This window comes from Entelurus aequoreus, linkage group LG18 (genome assembly GCF_033978785.1).
Source record: "Entelurus aequoreus isolate RoL-2023_Sb linkage group LG18, RoL_Eaeq_v1.1, whole genome shotgun sequence".
In the NCBI taxonomy this organism is placed as follows: Eukaryota; Metazoa; Chordata; class Actinopteri; order Syngnathiformes; family Syngnathidae; genus Entelurus; species Entelurus aequoreus.
Window position 1 is genome coordinate 22928454 of NC_084748.1, and position 14821 is coordinate 22943274.

General features: G+C 45.8%; 1 pseudogene; it reads left to right on the top strand.

Annotated features, from left to right (window-relative positions):
- The first annotated feature begins 373 nt into the window (after nucleotides 1–373).
- LOC133633410 (uncharacterized) lies at nucleotides 374–4988 on the top strand (annotated as a pseudogene).
- The last annotated feature ends 9833 nt before the right edge of the window (nucleotides 4989–14821 follow it).

The window sequence follows — 14821 nt, forward strand, 5'->3', positions numbered from 1 at the left end:
CTATAAAAGAACTCTGAGAGCAAAGACCTCCACCAGGCCCTACAGTGTCTTCCAGTAGTTAAGAATTATTTAAAGTAAATCTTATCTCCTCTTCTCCCTGTGCTGGTACCTTGCCGTGGTGGAGAGGCTTGTGTGTCTCAATGACTCTTGAAAGCTATACCGGTGGGGGTCTAACCCCTGGCAGGTCCTACCATGCCGGGCAGGTTTCAGAGTAGAGGCCAGACGAAAGACAGCACCTGATCCTCCAGGTTGGGGGTTGGGCGTGGGGTTGACAACCCCACCCTGGAAAAAACACTTTGTTACGGAAACAACGACGACAAAAACCCAAACGTACTCGGGACCTAGAGTAGACTTGAGCCAGCCAATTGGCGGAATGACTATCCCTAATGAAAGCCCTCAGGAGGAAGTTAGTGATACGATGACAAGTCTGCTCAGTCCCAAAGCCAAGCTTCGAATAGGAGCATGGAATGTACGTACCTTGTATGAGACATCAAAATCAGCCCAAGTGGTAAGTGAAATGAGGAGGTACCACCTGGACATTCTTGGAGTTAGTGAGTGCCACTGGACCGGATCCGGACGCCAAATTATGAGTGATGGCCCGATTATCCTGTACTCTGGACACGAGAAGACTCACACCAATGGCGTAGCCCTGATTATTGCCAAGGAGAAAGTAAACACCTTGATGGATTGGGAGCCAATCAGTGACCGAATGATAAGAGCCCGCTTCAACTCAAAACACTGCAAGCTTACCATCATCCAGTGTTACGCGCCAACAAATGAAGCTGATGACGAGGTGAAGGACGAATGGTACGAACATCTAAACCAAGTCATATCCAAAGTCCCTCGTCATGACATGGTCTTGATCACAGGAGACCTGAACGCCAAAGTAGGAGAGGACAATACCAATTACGAAAGGGCCATGGGGAAACACGGATGCAGTGTTATGAATAACAACGGTGAACGTCTTGCAGACTTCTGTTTAAACAACAACTGCGTCATCGGAGGTACCATCTTCCCCCACAAGTCAATCCATAAGCTCACATGGAGGTCACCAGGTGGTAGATCATTCAACCAGATCGACCATATCACCGTCAATGGAAAATGGCGACGGTCACTTACAGATGTTAGAGCTTTCCGTGGGGCTGACGTTTTCAGTGACCATCACCTAACAACAGCTACAGTGAAGTTGAAACTTCGTAAGGTGAAGAAACAGGGTCAGCATAGGAAACAACTTGACACCACCAAACTTTCTTTTCTTTCTTTCTTTTAGTTTATTTCGAACATGAACACATTTACATCATAATACATTACACAATTTCATATCATTTCATTTACATCATGCCGGAAAAGGAGTAGGAAGAAGCAAAGCTTATTTAATCCTACCCCTTTCCCACTTCAAAGCGTTTACAATTATATAAAATTATTTACTGACCTTTTTATATAATAAAATAACATCTATGAATTAGTATATACAACAGTTTGTAATATATAATTAATTAATTCAGTCATTATTAACATACTGAGATGAAGAATATTTTCAATAAGGTTGGAAGTTTTTCTCAAAATTCTTCTTCTTTGTACTTTGTAAGCACTATTAATTTAAACAACCTCTTAAACTGGATCATGTCAGTACAATTTTTAACTTCTTTACTTAATCCATTCCATAATTTAATTCCACATACTGTTATGCTAAAAGTTTTAAGTGTTGTACGTGCATATAAATGTTTTAAATTATTTTTTCCTCTAAGGTTATATTTCTCCTCTTAAGTTGAGAAGAAATGTTGTACATTCTTTGGTAGCAGGTTATAGATTGCTTTGTACATCATTTTAGCTGTTTGCAATTTTACCAAATCACCAAAGTTTAATATTTTTCACTTAATGAATAAAGGGTTTGTATGTTCTCTATATCCAACATTATGTATTATTCTAACTGATCTTTTTTGTAACATGGTTAACGAATGTAGCATACATTTGTAGTTATTTCCCCATATTTCTGCACAATAACTCAGATATGGTAACACTAGTGAGCAGTAGAGAATATGAAGTGATTTTTGGCCCAGGACGTGTTTTTTTTAATTCATTATTGAAATGTTTTTTGCCACCTTATGTTGTATGTTTTGTATATGAGATTTCCAGTTCATTTGATTATCTATTAATACTCCCAAAAATCTGGTTTCTTTTACCCTTTCGATGTCTACTCCGTCTATTTGTATTTGCGTATGATGCTCTTTCCTACTATTACCAAATAGCATTGTTTTAGTTTTACTGAGATTCAAAGATAGTCTGTTTTTGTCAAACCATCTTGTCAAACTCAAGTGTCCAAGAACGAAACAGCAGTTTGTGCTAGAGATTATGAATCGCTTTCAAGCACTTGCCGATATGACAGAGGATGATACCTCAGTTAACACCAAGTGGGATGTGATCAAGCATACCTATGTGGATGCAGCAACTAAAATCTTGGGATATAAGAAGAAAAACAACAAGAAATGGATAACACCTGGAACATGGCAAAAAATTGAAGAAAGGAAACAACTGAAAGCAAAGTTGCTAAGCACCAAGTCCCCAAGACTCCAAGAACAGGTCCAAAAGGCCTATACGGCAAAGGATATAGAGGTCAAAAGGAGTGCCCGGAAGGAAAAGCGGTCTTTTGTAGAGGAAATGGGATGTGAAGCTGAGCAGGCTGCAGCCAGGGGAGAGTTGGGGACCGTCTATAAGATTACTAAACAGCTCTGTGGCAGAAACACCAGCCAGTCAGCCCCCATTAGATGTAAAAACGGGACCGTTATAACAACTGAAAGGGACCAAGCAGCAAGATGGCTCCAACACTTCCAGGAAGTGCTAAACTGCCCTAAATCAGACACACCGGCCAATCCTCAACCAGCAATAGATGTCCTTAACATCGACATTAGCCCAATTACAGCCTCTAAGATCAAGGATGCTCTTAACACGCGAAGTCCCAGAGAAGGGTCAATTGACACTTTTACCTAGAAAACACACAAGAGGGTCATTTGACCCCTAGTCCCCCCTGTGGACACTCCTTTTGTTATGAAAATGTGGCTGTTAGTGGCACACGGCAGGGGGCCACTTGAGCCTGTGTGGGGGAGGGGACCTTACAGCTCAAGCTTTAGTTCTGAGGTAGGTTGTGTGTGTTTTTGCAAGGATCAACAGAATGAAGGGATCAACACTCTGACATTTATTGTTAAAAAAAATACAAAACAAAACATATTTACAAAGAATGAAAAAGCAACTGTTTTCCCAGTTTTGGTGTGGAGGGTTGTTGCAGAAGCAATTGTTATTTTTGTGTGCCAAAAATAGTTTAAAAAAAAAAATTTACAAAGAAAAAAGCATATTTACAAAGAATGAAAAACCATGTCCATGTAAACGTGACTGACATACATTTGAGCAGTCACTCACAATCCTGGCACTGCCATTGCTCCTTTCGGCATTTCCCACATGTATAATTTTTCTGTCTACCTAGACAAACTGCCCCTAACAGCCTCATTACCATAACAAAATGAGTGATTAGTGTATTCGGGAAAAGCGTCGGGCCAAATGACCCCTCTCTGGGTCTTCTAGTTAGACAGAAAAATGCTGGGACTTCTAGTGTTAAAGCCATGAAGAGTGGCAAAGCAGCAGGCATCGACTCCATCGAAGCAGAGATGCTCAAGGCTGACCCTGTCACAGCAACATCAGTGTTGGTTGATCTCTTTAGAACCATCTGGGAGAGTGAAACCATTCCAAGTGACTGGGATAAGGGACTAATTGTTAAACTTCCCAAGAAAGGCAACCTACAGATCTGTGACAACTGGCGTGGTATTACACTACTTTCCATCCCCAACAAGATCTTCTGCAGAGTGCTCCTCAAACGGATTGAACCAGTTATCGACAACAAGCTGAGGGAAGAACAAGCGGGTTTCAGAAGAGGCAGAGGATGCATTGATCTGATCTTTGCACTAAGAAACATCCTTGAACAGTGCATTGAGTGGAATGTCCCTTTATATATTAATTTCATAGACTTCAAAAAGGCCTTTGACAGTGTGCACAGAGAGACCCTTTGGAACATCCTGAGGTCATATGGAATCCCGGACAAAATCATCACCCTGATTAGCCTGTTCTACAACCACTTTGAATGTAGTGTGATCATTAACAACAAGACACTCTCAGAATGGTTCCCAGTGGAATCAGGTGTACGGCAGGGTTGCATCCTCTCCCCCTTTCTGTTCCTAGTTACCCTCGACTGGATCATGCGTAACACTACATCTGGCATGTGCAGAGGAATTCAGTGGATGCCTTTCTCCCACTTAGAGGATCTCGACTTTGCTGACGACCTGGCGGTCTTGTCCTCAAAGAGAGACCACCTGCAAGAGAAAACAGATAGGCTTAGTAAATATGCAAAACAGACAGGTCTGAATATCAACACCGCAAAGACACAAGTCATGTACATAAACACCACCAACCCTACACCTATCACCATCAATGGCGTGCCACTTGATTTTGCAGAGGACTTCACATACCTGGGGAGCCTCATCAGCAAGGACAATGGAGCGAAAAAAGACATCCAAGCAAGGCTCTCCAAAGCTCGTGGGGCTTTCGCAAGACTGCAGCCAATCTGGAAGTCCCGACAGTACCATCTTAGGACAAAGATTCAACTCTAAAACAGCTGTGTGAAATCAGTCCTCATGTACGGCTCAGAATGCTGGCGAGTGGTTAAAGGAGACATGAATAAAATCAGTGCCTTCCACAATGGGAGCCTTAGAAAAATCTGCCGAATCTTCTGGCCCAACAAAATAACAAACAAGGAGCTGTACACCAAAACAGGATGCAGAGATGTGGTCCGTGAAATAAAACTTAGGCGACTCAGATGGCTAGGCCATGTTCTAAGAATGGACAACGAGAGGATACCAAAGGCAGCGTTAAGATGGACACCACCGGGAAAACGTAAGCGAGGGCGGCCAAAGAACACCTGGCGAAGAACAGTTGAAGGGGAGCTGAAAGAGATGAAGCTTACATGGGGCGCGGCACAGAGACTAGCACAGCAGCGAGATGAATGGCGTCGAGTCGTCGAAGCCTTATTTCCCATCCGGGAAGAAGAGGATTAAGTTAAGTAAGTTAAATCTTATCTCCTATATATGTCCTATATATTTTACTATTATATATCCTATATGATAAACACTTCTTGAATTATGCATTTATTGCGTCTTAAGCACTTCCTCCCATGCACCTTTAGCAGTAAAAAAGAAAAAGTGAAAAAAAAAGTGGTGTCAATAGAAGCACTGCACGACCGCTTCTAAAATGCTACTTTTTTTTAAATCATCCTAAAAAGCCACAGATAGGAGCATGATAACATGAGTGTGCAGTAAATGAGAGCGTCTCTGTGGCGATCCCCCATATAGCAAAATTGCAAAAAAACAAAAATGTAAAAGGCATTCTGCACCATTTTTTAAATGCACACACAGTCTTGGTACATCACATGCAACACGCTCACTAATAGTACACGTAGGGATGTAACGGTAAACGACATAATGATAAACCGCAATAAAATTCCAGATACCGTTTAAATTTGTATTTACCGAAAAATCGTCATTTATTAATGCTTTTGGCAACACTGCTTACTTCCTGAAAACATTTTGAAAACTTGTGCCGTTAGGCTGGAGAAAACATGGCAGCGACTGTACAGACTTTGCTTTGAAAATGTTCCCTCCCGAGTAAACAGAGCTGATCGCTTGGTTTCACTTCATTTCACCCGCTTCTAGCTACATCCGTGGAGTCTCTGTGTGTTTTTCAGAGCGCAATGCTGTAGAAGGAGAAACATATTTAATGTCGCAGTTTCATTTTGAACGTGCAACGGGCGCCCGTCCATCAGCTACTGAGAGTTACCATGCAGCAGGGGATGTGTCGGTAACTTTGCCACAACTTGTTTATAAAGTATTTAGTTTGTTTGCTGGGATGGTCACTCGTCCTTTAATTTAACTGCTAACTTTGTCAGTGTTCCAATAACATCAATACAAGCTGAATGTTTTCTCATCTCATCGAATTGAACGCAGGCTGAGTTGTCGGTGAGGCACAAAGATTGTTTATTAGATGTGTGAGGTATCACTCCTGTTTATTAACTCCCAAGAAAGACTTTCTAGTCATCCAAGGAGACTGGAATGCCAAAATACGTACCGATGCATACGACCACTGGGGAGGAACAGCGGGGCGCTTTGGGCTAGGTGAAACGAACGACAGAGGACTGCGACTTCTGGACTTTGCTAAAAGCCATAAGCTCACTGTAGCCAATACGCTGTTTCTGTTGTGTATCAGAGAAGGGAAGGAGGCGACAACCAGGGCAGGACTGAGGTTTACAAGGTTTATTTGAAACCTTTGATGAATATGTGGCGTGTGTATGCTACTCAAAGTGAGTGAGTGTTGACTATGTGTAAAATTAATAATGTAAATGTTACCAAGGGTTGTTGTCTGTAAATGTTGGTTGTATCTTTCATCGTTATCCAAGGGGAAAGGCGAAGAGGCAGTTCGTGGACAGGCAAGTGGTCGTGGGCAAGAGCAGGGCAGCGTGGTCTAGGTCCGAGCAGGGAGGTCGTGGATCGAGGAGGGCAGTTAGAAATCCGGATGGGTGTCGAGTGACAAGGCACGATCACGGAGGTCAGGAGAGTCACTGTGGAAATACAAAAGGGCATGAACCAGGGGGAAAACACGGAGAGAGAGCAAAACAAGGACGAGGAAATCACTGGGAAAGGAATGCCAGACGTGATGCTTACTGGAAGGTTAGCGACGTTCTGGCAAAGGTTCCTTGGGTCCGCTGGTCTTTATGCCGCTCCCCCTCGTCAGGTCCAGGTGCTCTGATGACTGATTGCTTGCAGGCTTGTTGCTGTGTGGGCGTGTTGTGCTCAGCGCGAGCAGAGGTGTGTCTGAGTGTGCTGCCAGCAGAGGGGTTAACAGAAGTGCCTGCAGCTCCCGCTGCAGAGGAAACGTGGGTTCGACTCCGCGTCATGACAGTACCCCCCCCCTTATGCGAGGCCTCTGACGAGCGCCGGGGAGCATCAGGATTGGCACGGTAGAAATCCTCTAGAAGTGAGGGATCGGCAAGGTAGGAGGCTGGAACCCAAGATCTGTCTTCAGGTCCATATCCCTCCCAGTCGACCAAATAAACGAGCCCCCTACCTTGTCGACGGACCCTGAGGATCTCTTTAACCGACCAAACCTGATCTCCATTGGGTAAGAACCTAGAGGGTGGGGGGGCAGGGACAGGAGGGGACAGAGCGCTCTCCGCTACCGGTTTAATCTGGGAAACATGGACCACTGGATGCCGCTTGACCGAGGGTGGGAGAGCCAATTTAACTGATACAGGATTTATGATAGACATGATGGAGAACGGACCAACATAACGTGGAGCCAATTTCTTAGAAGGTACCTGGAGGCTGAGGTCCTTAGTGAGAAGCATAACTTGTTGTCCTGGTTTATAGGACGGAGCTGGAATGCGATGACGGTTGGCGTTGCGACACATTTTCTCGGATGCTCTTTCCAAAGCTGCACGAGCGGCTCTCCACACCCTCTGACACTGTCTAATATGAGCTCTAGTAGACGGTACAGCGATCTCCAGTTCTTGTTGGGGAAACAAAGGGGGTTGATAACCTAATGAGCACTCAAATGGAGACATACCGGTAGCGGAGCTCTTCAAGGAGTTATAGGAAAACTCCACCCATGGCAGAAATTTGCTCCAGGATGTGGGTTGACGACTGGCGACACATCGGAGCATGGTCTCCAAGCTTTGATTCGCTCTCTCGGCCTGCCCGTTGCTTTGGGGATGATATCCCGATGTGAGGCTGACCGAGGCCCCGATTCCCTTGCAGAAAGCTCTCCATACTTGCGACGTAAACTGAGGGCCTCGGTCAGAAACGATATCCACCGGAATACCATGCTGCTTGACGACGTGAAGTGTGAGGAGGTCAGAAGTCTCTGAAGCAGTAGGTAACTTGCGCAGCGGAATGAAATGGGCTGCTTTGGAGAAACGATTAACAATTGTAAGGATCGTGGTGTTACCTCTGGAAGCTGGAAATTCCGTGACAAAATCCAGGGCGATGTGCGACCAAGGACGGGCAGGAATGGAGAGAGGGCGAAGAAAACCAGCAGGAGGCCTGTGTGACGTCTTACTGCGGGCACAAGTTGAACAAGCAGCGATAAACTCCCGAGTGTCCTTGGCCATGGATGGCCACCAAAAACGTCTTTGCAGCAGTGATAGGGTTTGTTGAAAGCCAGGATGGCATGAGAACAGGCTTGAGTGCCCCCAATCCAGGACCCTGGGTCGTAGCTCCCGATGCACGAACAGTCTGTTGGGAGGTCCACCTCGCAGTCCTGGATTGGAATGCAGTGCAGACTTAACCAGGTCCTCCACTTTCCAAGTTACCATCCCTATGATGCAAGTGGGAGGAAGGATGGGTTCTGCCACTGCCGGACCGGTAGGTTCTTTCAGAAATAGCCGAGACAGTGCGTCAGCCTTAGTGTTCTTGGACCCAGGTCTGAAAGAAAGCACGTAATTGAAGCGAGAGAAAAATTGCTGCCACCTTGCCTGGCGATTGTTGATCCTCTTGGCAGCTCGGATGTGTAGGAGGTTGCTGTGGTCGGTAAGGATCTGAAACTGGTGTCTAGCTCCTTCCAACCAGTGTCTCCATTCCACCAGGGCCTCATGGACCGCCAGTAATTCTCTATTCCCAGCATCATAATTCTGTTCGGCCGTGGTCAGGCGCCTGGAGAAAAAAGCAACAGGGTGAACCAAATTGTCATTCTTTGACCGTTGAGAGAGAATAGCCCCAATCCCCGAGTCTGAGGCGTGAACCTCCACCAAAAAAGCAGTATCTAAGTCGGGATGGACTAGAATGGGGGCAGAAACAAAACGCTCCTTTAACTCCTCGAAGGCCTTCCTCGCCAAAAGAGTCCACATAAAAGGAACGTTTGTAGACGTGAGTGAATGGAGTGGTGCCGCAACTCTACTGAAGTCTTGAATGAATCGGCGGTAGAAGCCAGCGAAGCCGAGGAACCTCCGAAGTTCCGTCCTAGTAGTGGGTTGCGGCCACTTCACCACGGCCTCCACCTTCTTCGGGTCTGGCCTTATGTGACCCTTTTCAACCACGAATCCGAGGAACTCCACCGAAGAGGAGTGGAAGCAGCACTTTTCAGCCTTAACAAATAGACAGTTTTCCAAAAGACGTTGCAGGACAAGTCAAACATGTTTCTGGTGATCAGAGAGGTTACGGGAGAAAATTAGAATATCATCGAAGTATACTACCACTAATTGGTCCAGCATGTCCCGAAGAATGTCATTGACAAGAGTTTGAAAAACTGCAGGTGCGTTGGTGAGTCCAAAAGGCATCACCCGATACTCATAATGCCCCATATGAGTGTTGAAAGCCGTCTTCCACTCGTCCCCCTCTTTGATCCGGACCAGGTGATAGGCGTTACGAAGATCCAGTTTGGTAAATATGGTAGCAGGTGCCAAAGGTTCAAAAGATGAGTTGAGTAGTGGAAGAGGGTACTTATTCTTAATTGTGATGTTGTTAAGGTGACGGTAGTCAATGCAGGGACGAAGGGATCCGTCCTTCTTGGCAACGAAAAAGAATCCCGCCGCCAGTGGAGACTTGGATCGTGTAATGATGCCTGAGGCAAGGCCCTCGGTGATATAGTTCCTCATAGCTTCTTTCTCTGGCAGAGATAAATTGTATAGGCGACTAGACGGTAAAGTAGCGTTAGGGAGTAACTCGATGGCACAATCATAAGGTCTATGAGGGGGTAGTCCCAGGGCACGTACCTTGCTGAAGACCTCGGCTAAGTCATGGTAGCAAGCTGGAACCAGAGATAGATCTACTTGGGGAGTCGTGGTAGTGGAATGGTAGACCGGATGAGATGCTGATCCAAGACAGTTGGCCATGCAGGGTGTGCTCCATGCCAGAATTTTGCCGGAAGACCAAGAGATATGAGGGTTGTGGTGACGAAGCCAATATCTTCCAAGTACCAGCGGGGCTACCGGAGCTTCCAGCACCCATAAACTAATGGTCTCTCTGTGATTTCCAGAAATGGTCATGGAAAGGGGCTCAGTGCGGTAATTGATGGGGCCCAATGGCCGTCCATCCAGGGCCTGTGCTGGCAGCGTCTTGTCCAGAGAGATCAGGGGAATGCCCATCTGCCGGGCGAACTTTTAGTCCAAAAGACTTTCATCAGCTCCAGAGTCCACAAATGCCTGTACTTGAATGCTCCTCTGGTCCCAGGCCAGAATAGCGGGTAGCAGTATGTCGGGGTTTTCCTCATTACGGGGAAATAAAGTATGGCTCACCAGGACTGCCATTGAGGTAGTTCTCTGGGTTCGTTCTGCTGCTCGCTCACAAAGTCTTAGGTCAAATTGGAGGGCTAGTTCGATGAGGTCCTTGCAGGAAGTAGGTCTGTCTCTCAGTAGACCGTCCTTAATCTCTTCAGAGAGGCCGCGGCGGAATCCGCTTTGGAGCGCCCGGTCCCCCCAACCGCTGTCCGCCGCCAGGGTCCGGAATTCCAGGGTATAGGCTGCCACGGAACGTGAACCCTGCGAAATGGAGTGTAGACGTCCAGCTGCGTCCCCCCCATCCTTGGGGTGATCAAAGACAGCCCGAAATTCTGCACGGAACGCAGAATAGTCGCCGTTGAGCCCAATGGTCCTGTCGACTGCAGCAGTAGCCCACTTGAGAGCCGGGCCGGAAAGTAAGGAGAAAATAAATGCAATCTTGGCGCCGTCTGAGGAATAACGGGAGGTCTGGTGCCGAAAAATGAGGTCACAATGTACCAAAAACCCTCTACAAAGTTCAAAGTCCCCTTCAAAGGGTTTAGGGCTGGCAATCCTGGGCTCTCGTTCCAGAATGCTGTATTCGGGTCCAGGAACTGGAGAAGCACGTGGAGGTACCACCGGTCCAGAACTGGCCCCGGGGCACATGTTGTCCAGCTTGGAATAAAGTCTGGTAAAAGCTCTCTCAAGATGATCCTCAAGGGCAGTAAACCGAACCTGGTGTTCGCTAACGACGGAGCTAAGGATAGCTAGGTCGGAAGATATGGCTATCTGGGGCTGGGGCTTGCTGCTGTCGCCTGGTTCCGACATGTTGGCCAGAACGTACTGTTGTGTATCAGAGAAGGGAAGGAGGCGACAACCAGGGCAGGACTGAGGTTTACAAGGTTTATTTGAAACATTTGATGAATATGTGGCGTGTGTATGCTACTCAAAGTGAGTGAGTGTTGACTATGTGTAAAATTAATAATGTAAATGTTACCAAGGGTTGTTGTCTGTAAATGTTGGTTGTATCTTTCGTCGTTATCCAAGTGGAAAGGCGAAGAGGCAGTTCGTGGACAGGCAAGTGGTCGTGGGCAAGAGCAGGGCAGCGTGGTCTAGGTCCGAGCAGGGAGGTCGTGGATCGAGGAGGGCAGTTAGAAATGCGGATGGGTGTCGAGTGACAAGGCACGATCACGGAGGTCAGGAGAGTCACTGTGGAAATACAAAAGGGCATGAACCAGAGGGAAAACACGGAGAGAGAGCAAAACAAGGACGAGGAAATCACTGGGAAAGGAATGCCAGACGTGATGCTTACTGGAAGGTTAGCGACGTTCTGGCAAAGGTTCCTTGGGTCCGCTGGTCTTTATGCCGCTCCCCCTCGTCAGGTCCAGGTGCTCTGATGACTGATTGCTTGCAGGCTTGTTGCTGTGTGGGCGTGTTGTGCTCAGCGCGAGCAGAGGTGTGTCTGAGTGTGCTGCCAGCAGAGGGGTTAACAGAAGTGCCTGCAGCTCCCGCTGCAGAGGAAACGTGGGTTCGACTCCGCGTCATGACAGTTTCCACATAAAACCTCTCGGAGAACAACGTGGCATGCACCGAACAGAAAGATACATAACCAAATCGACTACATACTCACGCCACAAAGGTTCAAGTCAAGCATCAATAAAGCCCGAACCAGAACATTTCCTGGTGCGGACATTGGTAGTGACCACGATATGGTACTAATGACGCTTAAACTTAAACTGAAGACTCCAAAAAAACACACTAACCCACGCATCAGATTTAGTCTAGACAAACTTAAAGACCCACAAGTTGCAGGAATATTTGAGGCAAACATAGGAGGGAAATTTGCAACACTTTACTTAGTACAAGACATAGACTCACTGACAGATAACATGGAGAAAGCAATCATAGAATCAGCAACTGAAGTACTAGGGAAGGACAGGAAGAAAAACAAACCATGGATCACTGATGACATCCTAGACCAATGTGACCTCAGAAGGGCCCTCAAAAAAACAAAGAAGGATGACCCAGAGGCAGCTAAGCAGCATACCTCTGTGAACAGAAACATCAGGAAGATGATGAGGGAAGCAAAACAAAAGTGGATCACAGAACAATGTGAAAGCATAGATGCAGGGATACGGCAGGGCAACAGTAAAGCAGCCTACGCAACGCTGAAGAAACTGACAAGGACACAACAACCTATAGCCACAGTACCGGTAATAGAAGACAAGCATGGATCTCTACTAACAGAGAGAGCAGAAATAACCCAACGGTGGACAGAGTATTGCCAGGAACTATACAACTATACAATATCACCAGACCCCACCATACTAACCAATGCCATGAAGCCCAGTGGCGAATGCGAGGATGCACCAATACTGCAAGCTGAAGTAGAGGAGGCAATAAAGAGCCTAAAAATCGGCAAATCACCAGGCATCGATAACGTCCCAGCAGACCTTTGGAAGCATGGGGGGCGAAGCATTATAATAGCACTGACACACATCTGCCAAAAGATTTTGGAAACCAAGCAGTGGCCCCAAAAATGGACCCAATCTCTGATTATCCCTCTCCCTAAGAAAGGGAATTCAAGGCAGTGCCAAAATTACAGAACCATCAGCCTCATCTGTCACGCTAGCAAAGTAATGCTGCGGATAATCCTGAACAGACTGAGGAACAAGGCAGAGGAATTCCTTTCCGAGGAACAGGCTGGATTCAGACCAAAACGGAGCACCACCGAACATATCTTCAACGTCAGACTACTGATTGAGAAGCACCTTCAGCACCAGCACAACTTATACCACAACTTCATTGACTTTAAAAAAGCCTTTGACCATGTCTGGCATGAAGGACTATGGCAGGTTCTCAGAAATTACAACTTCGACAATAATTTCATTCAGGTCATCCAAGCACTTTATACAGACTCGAGCAGTGCAGTTCTCATCAGCAACAGCATAGGAGAACCTTTTAAAACATCTATTGGTGTCCGCCAAGGCTGTCTCCTCTCCCCTGTCCTATTTAATGTCTTCCTGGAGAACATCATGGAAAAAGCACTCCAAGAATTCCACACCTCCGTTACCATCGGAGGAAGACCCGTCTCCAACCTTCGCTTCGCGGATGACATTGACCTTATGGGAAAAAGTGAGGCTGAACTCCAGGAACTGACCACCAGACTGGAGGAGGCTGCGAGAGCTTATGGAATGGAGATAAGTGCAGAGAAGAGCAAGATCCTGGTCAACAGTCACAATCACTTACCACCACCGAACATCACATTGAATGGACAAACCCTGGAGGAAGTAAAGGACTTTAAGTACCTCGGGTCATTTGTGAGTGAAGATGGCAGCTCCACAAAAGAGATCAGAGCAAGAATCGGCATAGCAACATCAGCCATGACAAGACTGACCAGTATCTGGAAAAGCAATACCATCAGCTTCCAGGTGAAGGTCAGACTCTACAAGTCACTTGTTCTTTCCACCAAACTCTATGGTTGTGAGAGCTGGACGCTCACAGCGGACACTGAGCGCAGGATACAGTCCTTTGAAAGCAAGTCTTACAGAATAATGCTACATATATCATACAGTGAACACCGGACAAATGATTATGTTCGACATTTAGTTACCACCCATGCTGGCGAACAGGAACCTCTACTCTCAACAGTTAAACGTCGCAAGCTGACCTGGTTTGGTCATGTCACAAGGCACACCTCCCTGTCAAAGACCATCCTGCAGGGAACAGTATAGGGGAAGCGGAGACGAGGCAGGCAGAGAAAGGCCTGGATGGACAACATCAAAGAATGGACTGGCTGCAGCTTCCAAACCCTGCTACGAACAGCAGAAGATTGTGAGCGCTGGAGATCCCTGACTGCCCAAGCATCCACCATGACACCCCTACGGCCTCCTAGGCCATGGGATGAGTGAGTGAGAGTGAGTATTATTGTTGGCCAAACGGTTGCACTGAAGTACATGGTTGGTGGAGAAGAACAAAGCTTGTTTATTTGACTTTATCTTCATTAGCCAAACTGTTTTGTGTTTTATATTGATTTTTAAAAAAGTAAATACGTTGTTTTTTTTTTTACATGTGTTTTCTCATTCCACAAAGTAATTACTTTAAAAACCATTCATGTGACACAGCATTTTGTTAAGGTTTTATTGTGTATAATTAATACCTCCACGACACATTTCTGCTCAAAGTCTCAATGTAATGATACAGCATGTACATGTACATACATTAGTACATGAATGTACATAACTTAAAAATACCTCTCTCTATGAAAAGGTAGAAATAGAGTTAAAGGCATGTAATAAAAAAGCTAATACTATTAATGAAAAAAAAAACACAAATAATGTCTTTAAATATATAGATAACATTTTTTTAGAACATTTTTATTAGATAGTACAAATTACATGATGGCGTCGCATTTACACCCCAACAGTGTTTTACCAAACATAATGAATAATCATGATTAATAATCGTGATTTCAATATTTATAAAAAATAATCTTAAATATTATTTTGCCCTTAATTGGCAGGCTTATGTGTAAGA